This window comes from Asparagus officinalis, chromosome 6 (genome assembly GCF_001876935.1).
Source record: "Asparagus officinalis chromosome 6, Aspof.V1, whole genome shotgun sequence".
NCBI lineage: Eukaryota > Viridiplantae > Streptophyta > Magnoliopsida > Asparagales > Asparagaceae > Asparagus > Asparagus officinalis.
In genome coordinates this window covers 77,396,046-77,414,876 of record NC_033799.1, presented here as the reverse complement: position 1 = coordinate 77,414,876, position 18,831 = coordinate 77,396,046, and positions in this window count along the sequence as shown.

The window sequence follows — 18,831 nt, the reverse complement described above, 5'->3', positions numbered from 1 at the left end:
AACATGATATGTAATATGTAATCTAACATATTAATAAATTTTAAACATAAGAATTTGTATCAAGATATATATTTAAGATTTGGGAGAGCCAAGAGTGGAGAGATTTAGGAGAAGAATTGTGGCCTTTGTGTGTTTTGAGGGCTCTGATTTTGTTTCCCAAACACGATCCAAACCCGAGCCCACTATCAAATTAAAAATGACACAATTTTCTCGATATCTTCAAAGGGATATATCGGCCCTATTTTCGATAGCGGTCGATATTAAAAAAATTACCAAACAAAAAAAATAGTATAAAACATTATCGAGATAAAGTCTTTAACTCAATATATTAGCTGATATAGCAACATATCCACCAATATTTAATATAATGCCTGTAAGAGCAAATATGTAAATGTTATTTAGATATTAGTTCCTTGACTTTAAATGTCCAATAGTCCCTCAAAAGTTTAAAAAATCTCATAATTTTAGGTCTAATATTAAATTATTAAAGTTTTAATAGAAAAATTATAAATAAGTCATATTTAAAAGAATAGTTAATTTTTACAAAACCCTCTCAACTATGAAGATTGTCTTAAAAACCCACTAAACTAATTCAATTTAACAAAAGCCCCCTATTTCTGGGAGGTGTTATAAATAACCCCTCTCAATTTCGGTGCAATTTTAGAAAATACCTCTCAACTATAGCGTGTCTCATAATAACTCCCCTAATCTTTTATACTTCTATCAACAAACCCTCTTAATGTAGTTACCTCAATATGTGATTTGGACAAAATACCATATTGAAGAAAGCAATTTTAATAAAAAAAAGACCCTAAACTGATAATAAAAAGACCATAACCAATTTACAATTCTTTTTCCTCTATATCACCTATTTTTATTTTATCCGGCAAAAATCAAGGTAATTCTTTTATAGTTGATGGATATTTTGGTCTTTCCAAGTCAAGTACTTGTCACATAATAGATAAGACATAATGATATTAGTTTTGAGAGGTTAAGTTTAGGTGAGAAAAGTTCACAAAAAATCAATTTTTTTAAGGTGAGATAAATTATCTACAAAATACCCAAAACTTAACGGAGATTTACTCAGTTTTAAATAGTGGGGGGAGAGGGGAAGGGGCTAAGTGGGTTGACATGCCTCCAATAGTTGAGTGAGAGTTTTCTAAAATTAACCTTAAATAAAAGCACAACTTAAGGCCCATGTGACATTAATTTTATACAAGTGGAGTTTATAGCAAGTCTATCACTCAGTGGACTGGTTTGGGATGGATATGTGATCCTTCTGATTCCCCTTAATTTTTATGATTTATAATAAATTATTTGACAAAATAAATTAAGTTGTTATTTTATATTACTCGCCTTCTTATAAGTTTATGAAGCTCATAGCTTAGATATGAATATTGTTGTAGATATTATATTCTTCTAACTTATTAAGCTAAACCTTTGGATGTTGTTTGATATTGGATATATATGAATTATTTTATTAAAATACAATCAATATAAATGCATAATATGTATAAATCATTTCTCAGACTATATTTTATAATTTTCTAAAACTAGAGAGTAATCATTTTGACAAATCAATTAGTAATTGGGAAGATGTAAAAAGAGAACAACGTCATATTTTGGAATTGATCAAATAGTTATATTTTCTTTCTTGGTTGAATTTGCACATTCTTTTAGAAGATTGTAGAAAATTTTTCTTGAATATCTATAATGCTTAGTCGCCGGATAAATAACAACGGAAGTACACAACAAGTGGAAGTGATTTTTTATAACTGAACAAAATCCTTAATGACTAGATAAAACCTACTATTTTTCTTTGATGAATTCAAGACTTTATTTTTTTTCATTAATAATTATAGTTTTTTAGTATTGGTAACAACGGAAGTACACAACAAGTGGAAGTGATTTTTTATAACTGAACAAAATCCTTAATGACTAGATAAAACCTACTATTTTTCTTTGAATCAAGACTTTATTTTTTTCATTAATAATTATAGTTTTTTAGTATTGGTCCCTTACGTCATTAATATTTAGAAATTATACATTCAAATTACTAATCAGTCTTAAATTATTAATATTTTAAGGCTTTAAGTGTAACTATTTCTTTGGAAGATAAAATGTTAAAGCCACACATGGAAATATCTAAAAAAAAGTTAATAATTTAATATATTATGATAATTAAAAAGCTTTTTGCAACCATGTTGTAGTAAATAAATAAACTTAAAGTAAATAACTAAATTATCTGACCACGTGCAATGCACGTGTATTCCACCTAGTATTTAATAAAACCATGAATTTGTTTCTCACAAAGCGTCTACCTTGAGCATTAGGGTGACACGAAACCTCCTAACCTATGCATATGGAAACCCCTAATGATGTTAATGATCCAACAATTTACAATCAAAATAATGGTTGACGATACATTATCACTAGCAAGAGGTCTCTTGGGAAAGTAAGAACGTTTGAAGGGGTTCTATGAGACACCCCAATATAGAGTTTGTGGACTTTAATAATCCTCTTTACTATCAAAAAATAGTAGGGAGAGCACTATTTTTTTAATTATAACTGTTGATTATCAGTGAATGATTTTGGTTCATTCTAAATCTAGTACTCATGATCAAATGCTATCACCTTTGCACTTGAAGATAAATAATGTTGTGCGCGGCGCGGAAGCGTGACAACCAAACGGGCGTGCTTCGAGAACCAAATCAAACAAACATCGAGATAAAGGCCAAACAAATCAAAACAACGGCACAAATCCAAACATAATAGTTTTACGTAGTTCGGTAAATTGCCTATGTCCACAGGGCAAGAAGGGGATTGGGTTTTCACTAATAGAGAAGAAGAGTACAAACTAAGATTACAAAATGCTCAAACCAATTAACTAATCTCACCAACAAATCTCTTAATCTCTCTAAATAAACCCTCAAACAATTGCTCAGAAAAACTCTCCTTTTTCTGTGCTCTAATATCCCCAAACCAAGCCAAAGAAACTCTAATTCGTATGTTGGTATTTATAGCAAACACCAAACCCAAACTGAACAGGAAACTCAAACTGGACCCTGACCCGATTGGCAGTCGATCGCCCAAAGCTCGCGGTCGACCGTGATCCAGCGATAGAGACCAAAAAGTCATACAGGGTCTCACGGTCGATCGCGCCAAGTCCATGCACAAATCCTGGATCCGTGCACGATCGTAGTCGATCGGCCTTACGCTACGATCGACCACGCAACACCCAAACAGACTCATGCGCTATCCAAAACATGTTTTGATCAAATCTCTTGCCGATTCTACAATTCTCCACCTCGGCAAAGTTTCTTCCAAAAACTGAGCCGACACCGACCAAACCAAATGACTCACTTGTTGCGTCCCCGTACGAAGTGGAACGATTCACGATAACTGACTCAATCCACAACAAGTCGAGACCCAAACAGGAGTGCGAACACTCACCCAAATGTCAGTATCTACTCACCAAATCGGCTGTATCAAAACTGACTGCCTACATATCCTCTTGCCCAATGAATCAATCCTTCACATAGTTCACCCAAACAGCCTCCAAAGGCCCTCAAACAAATAGAAAAATTTGCAACTCTTCACCAATATTATCTGCATCTAAATCCAAATGATCCCCAATTTGTGTCACCTCAGCTGGAATCCCAAACGATGCAGTATGATCTGGAGTATATGGAGTAAACTCTACCCAACGTGGAGTAGCATCACCCTCCATCTGCTATGATATCCAACTAATCTGATCAACTCTCTCCACCTGTCGAGAGTTCAATGTGACATACTTGCTTAGAACGAAATCAGAAGCTCCCAACCGATAATCAAATAAGCCTCTGAATCCTAAATGCACAATCGGATCAAATCTCACATCCTCGATGTGACTAAATGTTAGGTAACCAAATATCTGATGTCAACCAAAATCTGAAGCAGCTTCACCAGATCCAAAATCTCCAAACACAGCAGTCGACAACCTATGCATAAGATGACCCGAACATGTCGAAGCCAGGATACTAAATCTAATGCTCAACAACCAACGCCGATCCCCTTCCAGAAAGGAACAACCAATCAAAAAATATCATTTTATCTCGTCGCCATAATGTTTTCTCTCCAATGAAGTGTCTCAAACTGCCATGAGCTCGGCACAAATGTAAAAATAGGTCCCTCTTGTACCTCCCACTAAAATCAGAATGAAGTACCTTCACCTTCTACCAATACACTTCTTCAACTGTTGTTGACTACTAGGACTTCAAAACTAACGGGACTTGGTTGCAACCCACAAATGCCTAGTATAATCCCTAACATAGGGAACCAAAATACCAATTTACCTTCCAATGATGCCTCCTTGGAAGGCCCCTAAATGCCTGAATGAACACCAAATAGAAGACTCCTCAATCATCGAATAGAAGTGCTAAACTCCACCTCGGTCTCCTTGCTCATACCAACGTGCTCAAAGAACTTTAATATGCAGGTCAAGGGCACTTCTCAATAATCCAATGCACCGTATTAATAAACAAATAACCAGTCTAATATCCTTCTATCTTGGCCAACTATCTCAAAGCACCAACAAATGAAGAATAGATCCAAACTGATAAAGGAGAGAATTTTACCTCCAATTGAAACCCTAACAAGAGTCTCCAAACAATCTCACCCCGCACGACGGCAACAAGATCCACAAATAGGAAAAATCCCACCTTTATCTCTAAACGAAGCCCTCGAAGAGCCTCCAAAGCGATCTACTCCTCCAAATAGCCCAATCCCCAACAAATCAATGCGGAACAAACAAAGAATAGATTCAAACTAAAAAAGATAGAGTCTTTACCAAAAAGATCTCACCTTTCTCACCAAACGAAGTCTTAGTCGAACTTCCAAATTGATCTACTCCTCCAACTAAGATAAAACCCTAGATCTGGAATCTGGAGCTCTGATACCAATGGTTGTGCATGGTGCGGAAGCGGGACAACCAAACGGGCGTGCTTCAAAAACCAAATCAAACAAATATCAAGATAAAGGCCAAACAAATAAAAACAATGGTACAAATCCAAACACAATAGTTTTACGTGATTCGGCAAATTGCCTACGTCCACAGGGCAAGAAGGGGATTGGGTTTTCACTAATAGAGAAGAAGAGTACAAACTGAGATTAAAAAATGCTCAAACCAATCAACTAATCTCACCAACAAATCTCTTAATCTCTCCAAATAAACCCCCAAACAATTGCTCAGAAAAACTCTCCTTTTTCTGCGTTCCAAATATCCCCAAACCAATCTCCAATCCAAGCCAAAGAAACCCTAATTTGTATGTTGGTATTTATAGCAAACACCAAACCTAAACTGAACAGGAAACTCAAACTGGGTTCTGACCCGATTAGCGGTCCACCGTCCAAAGCTGGCGGTCGACCGCGGTCCAGCGACAGAGACCAAAAAGTCTTACAGGGTCTCGCGGTCGACCGCGGCGGCGGTCGCCCGCGGCGGTCGACCGTGCCAAGTCCAGGCACAAACCCTGGATCCGTGCACGATCGCAGTCGACCGGCCTTGCGCCGCGGTCGACCGCGCAGCACCCAAACAGACTCCTGCGCTATCCAAAACTTGTTCTGATCAAATCTCTTACCGATTCTACAAATAATAATCATTCATTCAATAATAATCGATTTTGATAAAGTAGTAGTCTCTCCATTTTTTTCTGAAGAGAAGAGAATTTGAATCCATTTTGCCGTTGAAAAAGTTTTGGCGGTTTAGTGGGCAAGCCTCCAAAAGTCATGGGCGCTTTATGTAATTTATATAGGCTTAATATCAGGAAACACCCTTGACGTTGGATGATTATTAGACAACCTTCCATAGCTTTCAAAATATCAGAAACCCCCTTAAGTTTAGGGGTTATAAAACCCCTCCTTAACTTCAAGATTTTATCAGAAAATCCTCCGGAAGTGTGAACAACAATATTTATTGGCAAAAACACCTCCGTGTGAAATTTTACCTACACATGTAAAAAATTACGAGTAATAATGCTAGTAAGTTTTTAGTATGATTTTCCGATAACTCCTAACTTTATATGAGGGACGCAGGGGGGGTTCTTGGTAGTTTGAAAAGTTACGGGGAGATTAAATGCTAAAAGTTAAGGGTGGATTTTGTGATATTTAATTAGCCATTTATTTACGTATAGCACATGAAATTCACACGTGATTTCCGTACAGGTGCGGCAAAAGAGCCTCGTAGGGGTCACGCGCAGCTACAGCACGATAGGTCTTATCACACTGCTCTGCGTATTCAGACTGCAATGACCCGAGTGAACCCGAAACCCAATTGAACAGTGAGCGCAACCGGCACTTCTTGGCTCTTGCGGTACGTGAACACTGTTGATTTGACTTTCATCCATGCCAGAACCCGACCCGCTTCCGACCCAATATCAGACTGGTGTCTTGACTCATCTGCATTATCTTCAGGCTCGTGTGACCTTTTATGGACTTTACTGATTTTAAAAACAGAGGTAGCGATCAAATATAGGAAAGCTAGCTAGCGAATAGGAAAGTACTTTCTCCTTAATTATTCAAATCCTCTAAATTATACTACCATATTTGTTAATCAATTTAAATTCTAAATAAAATCAAGGAAAAAATGTGTACAGGCCCCAAAAACAGAAACTTCATGTGCTGCAGCCCCTCTTAGTTTCCCCCATGTGATTCAGCCCATTGAAATGTAACACTTTGTACTGCGGCTCCTTTTTAGCAATTATTACATGCCAGCTAAGCTAAAATCCCCAAAATAACCTTATCACATCTCTTCAATCCCTCAAGCCCAGCTCTCTCATCTCCCTGTGTTAGTTCTAGCTAGTTGGGGGCAAGTTAGAGCTAACAATATTCGAAGCGATATAACGAGAGATAGAAAATGAGCCCAAGTGAAAGGAAGATACCGTGTGATACACAATATAAAGGGCTACACACCGGCGAAGACGGTGGTGAAAACGGAGACCGGAGGTGGCCGAAAAACACGCGCGAAGTCGGCACGGCGCTGCTATTTTCTGCTCGCTGATGCCGTCGAGCGATGTTTCGGACGTTACCGAGAGAGATAGAGACTGAGTTAGAACGTGATATAAATTGGAGGTGATAGACAACATGTAGGGCTAGTCACCAAAGAAGAAATCGGCGGACGGAGATTGGAGGTGATCGGAAAGTGCGTGCGAAGTCGGCACAAAACTGCAGCACCGTGCCGACTTCGCGCGCGTTTTCCGGCCACCTCCGGTCTCCGTTTTCACCACTGTCTTCGACGGTGTGTAGCCCTTTATATTGTCTATCACACGGTATCTTCCTTTCATTTGGGCTCATTTTTTATCTCTCGTTATATCGGTTCGAATATTATTAGTTCTAACTTGCCCAACTAGCTAGAACTAACATGAGATGGGCTAGAACTAACATGGGGAAAGTTAGAACTAACATGGAGAAAGTTAGAACTAACATGGGACAAGTTAGAACTAACATGGGGTAAGTTAGAACTAACATGGGATGGGCTATAACTAACATGGGGCGAATTAGAACTAACATGAGGCAAATTAGAACTAACATGGGGCAAGTTAGAACTAACTTGAGAGTCCAAGAGCCTAAAACTAAGATGAATTAGAGCTAGAACTAGCTAGAACTTACATGGAGCATGCTAGAACTAACATGGGGCGTGTTAGAACTAACATGGGATAAATTAGAACTAACTTGAGAGCCCAAGAGCCTAGAACTAACTTGAGAAAAAGCTCCTCCCACCTTCGGCGGAGCCCACCGAGACACCCCGACGACCCCGACAACCTCCTCCCACCTCCAGCAAGCCCGGACAGCGGCGAAAGGCTCCGAACAGCGAAGAACAAACCTGAATGGCGAGAAATTGCACTGCAGAAAACTGTAGTTTTGTGCCGACTTCGCACGCACTTTCTGATCACCTCCAATCTCCGTTTCTGCCGATTTCTTCTTTGTTGACTAGCCCTACATGTTTTCTATCACATCCAATTTGTATCACGCTCTAACTCAGTCTCTATCTCTCTCGGTAACGTCCGAAATATCGCTCGACGACAGCAGCGAGCAGAAAATAGCAGCACCGTGCCGACTTCGCGCGCGTTTTTCGGCCACCTCCGGTCTCCGTTTTTACCACCGTCTTCGCCGGTGTGTAGCCCTTTATATTATCTATCACACGGTATCTTCCTTTCACTTGGGCTCATTTTCTATCTTTCGTTATATCGCTTTGAATATTGTTAGTTCTAACTTACCCAACTAGCTAGAACTAACATGGGACGGACTAGAACTAATATGGGACGGGTTAGAACTAACATGGGAAAAGTTAGAACTAATATGGGGTAAGTTAGAACTAACATGGGGCAAGTCAGAACTAACATGGGGCGGGCTAGAACTAATATGGGGCGAATTAGAACTAACATGAGACAAATTAGAACTAACATAGGGCAAGTTAGAACTAACTTGAGAGCCCAAGAGCCTAGAACTAAGATGAATTAGAGCTAAAACTAGCTAGAACTAACATGGAGCGTACTAGAACTAACATGGGGCGTGTTAGAACTAACATGGGGCAAATTAGAACTAACTTAAGAGCCCAAGAGCCTAGAACTAACTTGAGAAAAAGCTCCTCCCACCTCCGACGGAGCCCACGGAGACACCTCGACGACCCCGACAACCTCCTCCTACCTCCGGCAAGCCCGGACAGCGGCAAAAAGCTCCGAACAGCGAAGAACAAACCCGAACGGCGAGAAATTGCACTGCAGAAAACTACAATTTTATGCCAACTTCGCACGCACTTTCCGATCACCTCCAATCTCCGTTTCCGCCGATTTCTTCTTTGTTGACTAGCCCTACATGTTGCCTATCACCTTCAATTTGTATCACGTTCTAACTCAGTCTCTATCTCTCTCGGTAACGTCTGAAACATCGCTCGACGGCAGCAGCGAGCAGAAAATAGCAACGCCGTGCCGACTTCGCGCGCGTTTTACGGCCACTTCCGGTCTCCGTTTTCACCACTGTCTTCGCCGGTGTGTAGCCCTTTATATTGTCTATCATACGGTATCTTCCTTTCACTTGGGCTCATTTTCTATCTCTTGTTATATCGCTTCGAATATTGTTAGTTCTAACTTGCCCAACTAGCTAGAACTAACATGGGACGGGCTAGAACTAACATAGGACGTGTTATAACTAACATGGGAAAAGTTAGAACTAATATGGGGTAAGTTAGAACTAACATGAGGCAAGTCAGAACTAACATGGGGCGGGCTAGAACTAACATGAGGCGAATTAGAACTAACATGAGGTAAATTAGAACTAACATGGGGCAAGTTAAAACTAACCTGAGAGCCCAAGAGCCTAGAACTAAGATGAATTAGAGCTAAAACTAGCTAGAACTAATATGGGGTGTGTTAGAACTAACATGGGGCAAATTAGAACTAACTTGAGAGCCCAAGAGCCTAGAACTAACTTGAGAAAAAGCTCCTCCCACCTCCGGCGGAGCCTACCGAGACACCCCAACGACCCCGACAACCTCCTCCCATCTCCGGCAAACCCGGACAGCGGCAAAAAGCTCCGAACAACGAAGAACAAACCCGAACGGTGAGAAATTGCACTGCAGAAAACTATAATTTTGTGCCGACTTCGCATGCACTTTTCGATCACCTCCAATCTCTGTTTCTGCCGATTTCTTCTTTGTTGACTAGCCCTACATGTTGCCTATCACCTCCAATTTGTATCACACTCTAACTCAGTCTCTATCTCTCTCGGTAATGTCCGAAACATTGCTCGACGGCAGCAGCGAGCATAAAATAGCAGCGCCGTGCCTACTTCGCGCGCGTTTTCCGGCCACCTCCGGTCTCCGTTTTCACCACCGTCTTCGCCGGTGTGTAGCCCTTTATATTGTCTATCACACGGCATCTTCTTTTCACTTGGGTTTATTTTCTATCTCTCGTTATATCGCTTCAAATATTGTTAGTTCTAACTTGTTCAACTAGCTAGAACTAACATAGGGAGATGAGAGAGCTGGGTTTGAGAGATTGAAGAGATGGGATAAGGTTATTTTGGGGATTTTAGCTTAGCTGGCTTGTAATAATTACTAAAAATAGGTTACAGTACAAAGTGTCACACTTCAAGGGGCTGAATCACATGGGGGAAACTAAGAGGGGCTGCAGCACATGAAGTTTTTGTTTTTGGGGTCTGGACACATTTTTCCCTAAAATCAATTTCTTTCTTTCTTTGTTTTCCTTTTTTTTTGGTGATATAAGGATATATTTACTTTTTAATTAAATTAACAAATTTTTACCATCATTGTTTTTATTTGTCATAGATATGTAAAACCTAATTTCATAATTCTTGAGACTCTTTTAAATTTATAAAGATATGTACATGCTAAATGTCGCTCTTATTTTTCTAACACGTCCCTCTCTAACTCTAATCTTGAGTATAATTGATCATTTAAAAAGGGTGAAAATGAATGAAAAAATCACTCTAGTACTCTAGTAAATTCTCAATTCAAAATTTCAGATGAAAGTATGATTCATAAAAAATGGTGTTTAGATTTCCAAACTACACTCTGCAGTATTTATTTTATACCTTCACAGGGCAGAGGAAAGTGTTGTGTTCTCACCCGTTCCTTCAAATTTGAACCTGTTGGGGGTACACACCAACAATAACGCCTCGAATGGAGACGTAATACATAGAATAAAAGCGCAAAAATCAATCACAGTACTCACAGATATACGTGGTTCACTCCTTCGAAACTACTCCACGGTGCAACGATGACGCCAAATTCTTTTATATCCCAAAAGAATAGATCAAAGAGAACACACACTCTTGATCAGATACACTCCAAGAACTCTCACAATCTCTCTCTGTGTTTTCTCTCTTACTTTTCTATGAGAGGAGTTGTTTCTGGGATGAATTTTTCTGAAGAGTTTAGGGCCATATTTATAGTGTTTAGAAAATACTATGCACTAATAAAATATTATTAGCGGGACCCTCCACTAATAATATTTTATTAGTGGGACCCATCTTTGTGGGGCCCATAACCCTTTTTCAAACTTCACCTAAAATTAGCTAGCCAAGCTCTCCTTTGTCAAAAAGGTGGGGCTGGGGCTGCTAACAATCTCCCACTTGAAGATTTGATTGAGTATCAATCATATCTTCACACCACTCTTGATTGCATCATCCGGATGTCTTGTATCTTTGACGTCTTACACGGCCCTCAATGTTCTTAACGGAGGTCATATGAGGCTGCACATAGCCTCACCTTCTTGAGTGGAACTGGCTTGGTCAGCATATCGGTTGGATTGTACCTCGTATCAATCTTCACAAGCTTGAACTCGTTCCTGCTTTGTCATCTCCGTATGGCATGATACTTCACGTCAACATGCTTGGTCCGAGCATGGAATGCGTCGTTCTCTAATAAGTGAATGGCACTCTGACTGTCATAGTGGATGAAGTATTTCTCAAAGCTTAGTCCAAGCTCAAGAAGAAAAGCCTTCAACTATAGCAACTCCTTTGCTGCTTCTGCTGCAGACACATACTCAGCTTCGATTGTAGACAAAGTCACAGTATCCCGTAACTTGGATCTCCAACTTATCACTCCACCACCCAAGATGAAGATGTAGCCGCTCGTGCTCCTTCTTGAGTCTATGTCCCCTACGTAGTCTGCATCACAAAAGCCCTCTAGCTGCAAATTTGTCCCGCCATACTCAAGACAACAGTCGGACGAGCATCTCAAGTAGCGTAGAAGTCACTTGACCACATCCCAGTGTTGTTTCCCCGGATTGCTCATGAAGCAGCTCACAACTCCTACTCCTTATGCAATATCTGGCCTTATGCACACAATCACATACATCAAACTCCCGACGACAGATGCGTATTGTATATTGGCCATGAACTTATGCTCTTCAACAATCTCTGGTGCTTGGGTCTTCGATAGCTTGAAATGGCTTGCAAACGGTGAGCCTACTGTTTTAGCTTTCTCCATGCCAAACTTTTTAAGAATCTTCTCAATGTATGCTTTCTGAGACAACCTCAGCATCCATGCTGATCTGTCTCTGATGATCCTCATCCCCAGAATTTGGTTTGCTGAACCCAAATCCTTCATCTCGAAGCACTCAGAGAGATGCCACCCAAATCCTTCATCTCGAAGCACTCAGAGAGATTCCCCTCGAGTTCTTTAATGTGGGCTAAGTCGGGCCATGCAATCAACATGTCATCAACATAAATCAAGAGTATCACATATGATTCGCTATATCTCTTGATAAAGCAGCAGTGGTTTGTGTCACATTTGAGAAAACGGTTCTCCTCCATAAAGTTCTCAAACTTCATGTACCACTGTCGCAGAGTTTGCTTCAGGTCATACAAGCTCTTGCGCAAGCGACACACGAGGCCTTCCCTGCCTCGTTCCTCGAAGCCCACTGGTTAATGCATATAGATCTCTTCATTCAAATCACCATGAAGGAATGTTGTCTTCACATCCATCTGCTCTAGATGAAGATCTTGAACTGCCACAATGCTCAGCACAGTCCGGATCGTGGTCAACTTAATGACGGGAGCAAAAACATGAAAATAGTCTATCCCTGCTTTCTTCTCATAGCCCTTCACTACAAGCCTTGCCATGTTGCGTCTCCGTCCATCGGCTTCATCCTTGACCCGATAAATCCATCGCTTGTGAAGAGTCTTTCTCCCTCTTGGAAGCTTTACGAGCTCCCAAGTCTCATTCTTCATCAAGGACTTCATTTCTTCCTCCATGGTAGACTCTCACTCGCCTCGAGTTTTTCCAGTCTGTTGTACCTCCTCATAGCTTTCTGGCTCACCATTGTCAATCAGAAGAAGATAATTCATGGTGGAAAGGTACCTCTCTTACTCCCTTGGATTTCTTGGAGCTTTACGAACTGCGATCGTCAACTTTGCTGGATCCTGCTGCTATACATCCGGTATGTTCTCTTGGTCTCCGTCTTCTATGATGATAGGTATTTCACCGTCATCCTTACTGTTAGCAATATCTAGGAAAAGAAGAGTGGGTATTTGACTCCCACTCACCTCTTTAGTCTTGTACACCACATTCTCATGGAACACGATGTCATGACTGCACACCACCTTACGCGCATCGTGATCCCAGAAATAGTACCCATACTCATCTCCTCCGTAGCTGATAAAAGAGAGCTTCTTTGACTTTGGATCAAGTTTTAATCGGTCTGTAGGATTGGTCATGACATAGGCATCACAACCAAATACTCGTAAGTGCTCTAGTTTCAGCTTCTTTCCGGTCCAAGCCTCTTTAGGTATCCCATAACTAAGAGCCGCGGATAGCCTGCGGTTGATCAAGTATGCAGCAATATTAACAGAATCGGCCCAAAAACTCTTGTACAATCTGGAGTGGATCCTCATACTTCTGGCGCGCTCCAAGATAGTACGATTCATACGCTCCGCCACTCCATTGTGCTGAGGTGTGCCTGGGACGGTCTTCAATCTCCTAATCCCATGGGATGAGCAGAAGTTCTCAAACTCCTGGCTACAATACTCGCCTCTATTATCAGACTTTAGGCACTTCAGCTTATTACCTATTTCGTTCTCTATACAGGCAAGCCACTTTTTGAAGACGATGAAAGCATCTAACTTGTGCTTCAAGAATAATACCCATAATTTTCTAGTAGCATCATCAATAAAAGTGATAAAGTAAAGAGAATTTTTAACAGATGAGACTTGCACAGGTCCCCACACGTCGGTGTGCACCAACTCTAATTTTTGTAGTTTTAGAGCCGGTCCGGTCTTGTTAAAGCTCACATTCTTTTGTTTGCCTAGGATGCAGTCCTCACAGAAAGTCAGATCGATCTTGTTCAGACCCGAAAGCCTCTCTCCCGCGGTCATAATATGCATCCCTTTCTCACTCATGTGGCCAAGTTGTCGATGCTAAGTCATGCAGTCGACGCATGATGATGATGATGCTTGTCCTGCGGCAAGCAAGTGGTCGATCTTCCCATTGGCGATGTAGAGAGACTCCTCGTGTTTGTCGTGTACCACCACCAGGGTACCCTTGGACACCTTCCAGCTTCTCTGCTCGAATGATACTTTGTAACCGGAGTCAGTCAGTTGCCCGACTGATATAAGATTTTGCTTGAGATCTGGTACATGCCGAATGTCATTCAGCATCAAGGTGGTCCCACCTTCCATCTTAAGGGTACAATTTCCCTTCCTAGAAACCTTGCAAGGTTGATCGTCGCTAAGATAGACTGTCCCCAAGTCCTTATTCACGAACGATGAAAGCAGCTTTTGTTGTGAGGTTGCATGGAAAGATGCACTAGAGTCAATGACCCACGTATTATTTTTGTCTTCTAGGGATAGGAGAAATGCATCTGAATCCGTCTCGTGCATGTGATTGGATGCACCATCAGCCCGATCATCCCCTGCTGATGCTAGAACATAAACTCTGTAGTCCCGTGCAAAGTGACCTTTCTTTCCTCATCTGAAGCACTTCCCTTCACCGTAACCATTCGGGTTCGGCCCTTTAGACTTCCCTCTAGATTTCAATTGGTCTCGTCGTCCCCTACCCTTCTTCTACACACACCCTCATACCTTGACATGCAGAGTACTCCCACTACTAGAGGCCTCAGCTCCTGAGACTTTACTGTGAGATTTTTTATCCAGAATTGCCCCAATCACTATGTCGAGCTTCATCTTTTCATTGTCATTGGCGTTGCTCACCGCCATCACTATATTCTCCCATGAATCTGGTAGACAAGAAAGTAGTATAAGAGCTTGGATCATTTTGTCAAACTTGAGATCTACTACAGCAAGCTGTTGCACCACTGCCTGAAATTCGTTCAAAAAGTCCGCCACGCGAGCTCCTTGCCGCATCTTTAGATTGAACAACTTCTTCATCAGGTATACCTTATTTAAAGCAGACGACTTCTCATATAGTACCTCCAAGGCCTCCATCAACTTCTTGGTGGTGGTCGCATGCGAGATGTTATAAGTCACATACTGGTGAAGATTGAGCCTGATAGTGACAAGTGCTTTACGATCGAGCACCTTTCACTTATCGTTGTCCATTTTTTCAGGTTTCTCTGCCTCTCCTTGGAGGGGTAGGAAGAAATCCTTCCGGTACAAATAGTCTTCTATTTGCATCCTCCAATACCTAAAATTTTAGCTACGAATTTCTTAATTTGAAGCCTATTGTCTTCAACTGTAGATCCCATGGCGAAAGATTACGTCTTTCCCGAACCGTATTTGTGAATAATAATAGTACTTGTAAACAGTACCGTACTGGTGAATAGTATCGTATTCGTGAATAGTGTTCAGTGCCTTAAAAGAGTAAATAATAATCTAACTTATTTGCTGATGTGGAGGATCCACTTTTAGTGTCAGTCACAGAGCATGCGATAAGCAGATATATATACTCTAAGTCAGGCTCTGATACCAGTTGTTAGTAGGGGTGTTAACGGAGCGGATACAACTTGGATATGACACTTACCATATCCATATCCGCTTACCCATCTCGGATACGGATATGGATACAGATATATGTTGGTAAGAAAAAATCATATTCATATCCGCCAAAATCGGATATGGTTACGGATATAGATGCGGATATATAAACGGATATGCATGCGGATACAAAAAGGATACTAGAAAACTAGATAGTATTTAGAAAAATATAGTCATGTGATACAAAAAGAGTTCGTTAATATGTTCATTATGATTAAAAAGCTAAGATTAGACATATTGATCATCAAAATTAACCACAAATCCATAATCTAAGAGTATGACCAATATGTATTCGGATATTTTCGGATACGGATACAGATATTTCACTACAAAACCATATACGTAACCATATCCTATCGGTTATAGATTTGAGTAACCATATTTGTATCCTAACAGATATGGTTACGGATATTTCCTCGGATATGGATACGGTTTGGCACCCCTAGTTGTTAGGGTACACACCAACAATAACATCTCGAACGGAGACGTAATATACAGAATAAAGGCACAAAAATCAATCATAGTACTCACAGATATACGTGGTTCACTCCTTCGGAGCTACTCCACGATGCAACGATAAGGCCAAATTCTTTTATATCCTAAAAGAATAGATCAAAGAGAACACTCTCTCTTGATCAGATACACTCCAAGAACTCTCACAATCTCTCTCTGTGTTTTCTCTCTTACTCTTCTATGAGAGGAGTTGTTTCTGGGATAAACTTTTCTGAAGAGTTTAGGGTCCTATTTATAGTGTTTGAAAATACTATGCACTAATAAAATATTGTTAGCGGGACCCGATACTAATAATATTTTATTAGTGGGACCCGCCTTTGTGGTGCTCACAACCCTTTTTTTCAAACTTCACCTAAAATTAGGTAGCCAAACTCTCCTTTGTCAAAAAGGTGGGGCTGGGGCTGCTAATAGAACCCTAACTCTATCCTCGTTAAGCACTAGAGGTATATTGTAACCTTTTTTTTTGTCTTTTTGAATAAAAGCGGTAGTTTATTAGAAAGAAAGGGGGAACAAAAAAGCCTTTGATAGAGAGCATCTCACTATCTATCCTACTCTTCGTTTGAAATTCAGATCTTAGTAGCATGCTGAAAATTTTCATGGTTCATGCAAAGAGGATTAGAGTCGTCGAAAACGTTTGCGCTAGATCAACCTTGTCGATGTGCGCCTGATCGATGGTCGTGTGGTAGTCGATTCTCCCTTGCTCTATTGATTAACTCACTTATTTTTAGCCGACTATGTGGGATGCATGTCTGTTGCATGTGGTTAAATATTTTTATTATTTTTTTAGTTTATATCTTCACTGTAATTGCATTATGGACGTGATTTGTTTTGTGAACAGAAAAAAAAAGTTAATAAAAACAAGAAAAATTAAATTTAGGAGAAATTATGATGAAGAGTTTTTGAGTATTTATATATAATAATACTTAAAATTAATAGTGAAATAAGTAGAAACAATCTACCGAATCCATGTGAATTAGAGATGATGATCGTAAAACTGATTCCTAGTTGCTATTGTAGTCATCACCTTAATAAATTATTTTAATTAAGTGGAGCGCACGCGTGCACACACACATGAAAGGCTTTTTTATAACTGTCACGCACCGGTTCCAAAATGCAATAATTGGAACGTTACTCGGTCGGTAATGCAGCCATACAGTCATATTTACGCCTCTGGATCATCCTGTATACAAATATATTGCCAAAAGAACTACTACATAGAGCATGTAACTACGAGAACACAGAAAATAGGTAGATAAAGAAATCTCTGAAAGGACAGAGTTCTACGACAAATCCACAACTATCCAAAGTGGGGGGAAAATACATCATAGTCTGGAGAACCACATGTGATTATAGGAAAAGTCTAAAACAAATATCTGCCTAAATAAAATGAAGCTGAGAGAGTGATAGGACAGAAGGTGATCACTGCCACTGGGCTTGATCCTCAAGGTACTCTCGGTCCTGCTAAGAAAGAACGGTCCCCGAGTCTGGGGCACGCAAACCCCAGGGGAGTCAGAAAACTCCCAGCAAACATGTAAAATGAGAAAATTGTGCGCGTGTAAGTGTATGTGGCAGGTATAAAAAAAAGATGGAAACTCAATTAAATATGATAAAGGAAATTGCTAATTGTAGATATCAAACAAAGTCTACCACAAAAGCATATATCTTATACCCTGTACTAAAAGGAGTTAGGATTTAGAAACCTACAACACGAGATGAGTACGTCGAGAGAATAGTCCAAACAAGGAAACCCTCGTGTATACCATATATCTCAAATTGTTAATCACTAAATATCAACTCCCAAAATCTTATACACAAGCAATAAAAAAAATACATCACCAACACCTCATCCAGGACATGTCGTGCATGCCAAGTTTATCACAAATTATATAAGCACATTATTCTTATTTTACATGTTATTTGAATTAGAGGAGAATAGTATCATGTATATAAATCGGTCTTCCCATAACAAGTCCCGGGAACACGACTTCAAGTCATGTGTTGGCCCTTGGCCCTTGTATATATAGCTCAAGATATCAGGAATGTGCATGAGACCATTTATATACGTTATATATTATCCGTCCAATTCTCCTTTATTAAACCCCATATTTGTATATTTATTTAAATGATTGTGCATGAAATATTGTGCACTAACCACAACATCACCGTTGAATGACTTTTGTAAAACTATAAAAAATAACCGTGACCCAGAACATGTCCAATCAAGATGGGTGCATTGTCTAGTAGGTGCTACAATAGTAATAACCAAGGAAAAACCTCATATCGGGATATCGACATCGAGCGAGGGCATAGCCATGCTATGAAAACGCACTTACAAATCATATTTTTAACAGGAGTCGTCTTCATGCACAGTCTCTCCTATTGGATAACAACTAGGTGATCACACAACAATTTTTCATAAAGTCATGCATGTCAAACACAGTAATCTAATCATGCCGGTGCTAAATTAATGTAGAACACACAGCAGACATGTTTATGTCAAAGTGGGACAGTCGCAAGCCCAAATGCGGACCTGGTCGAAAATAATAACTTTTCATCAATAAAATTTTTCTTTTCAATATTTTCTTCGTGGATTCGAAGATCGTTCTTTGTGGATTCAGAGAACACCCTTGGTGGATTCCGAGCTTATCACTTCCGCGCTGCGTCATAAATATTACTCTTGTATCAACCAACCGATACGTACGTGCCACCATATACTTGTATATCTTTGTAATGCTAAACTTGAATGTATCCGCTGACTATACACACTTTGTCAATACTACATACTATTATTAAATAAGATCCCTAATATCACCCGTTATGCACATTGTACGT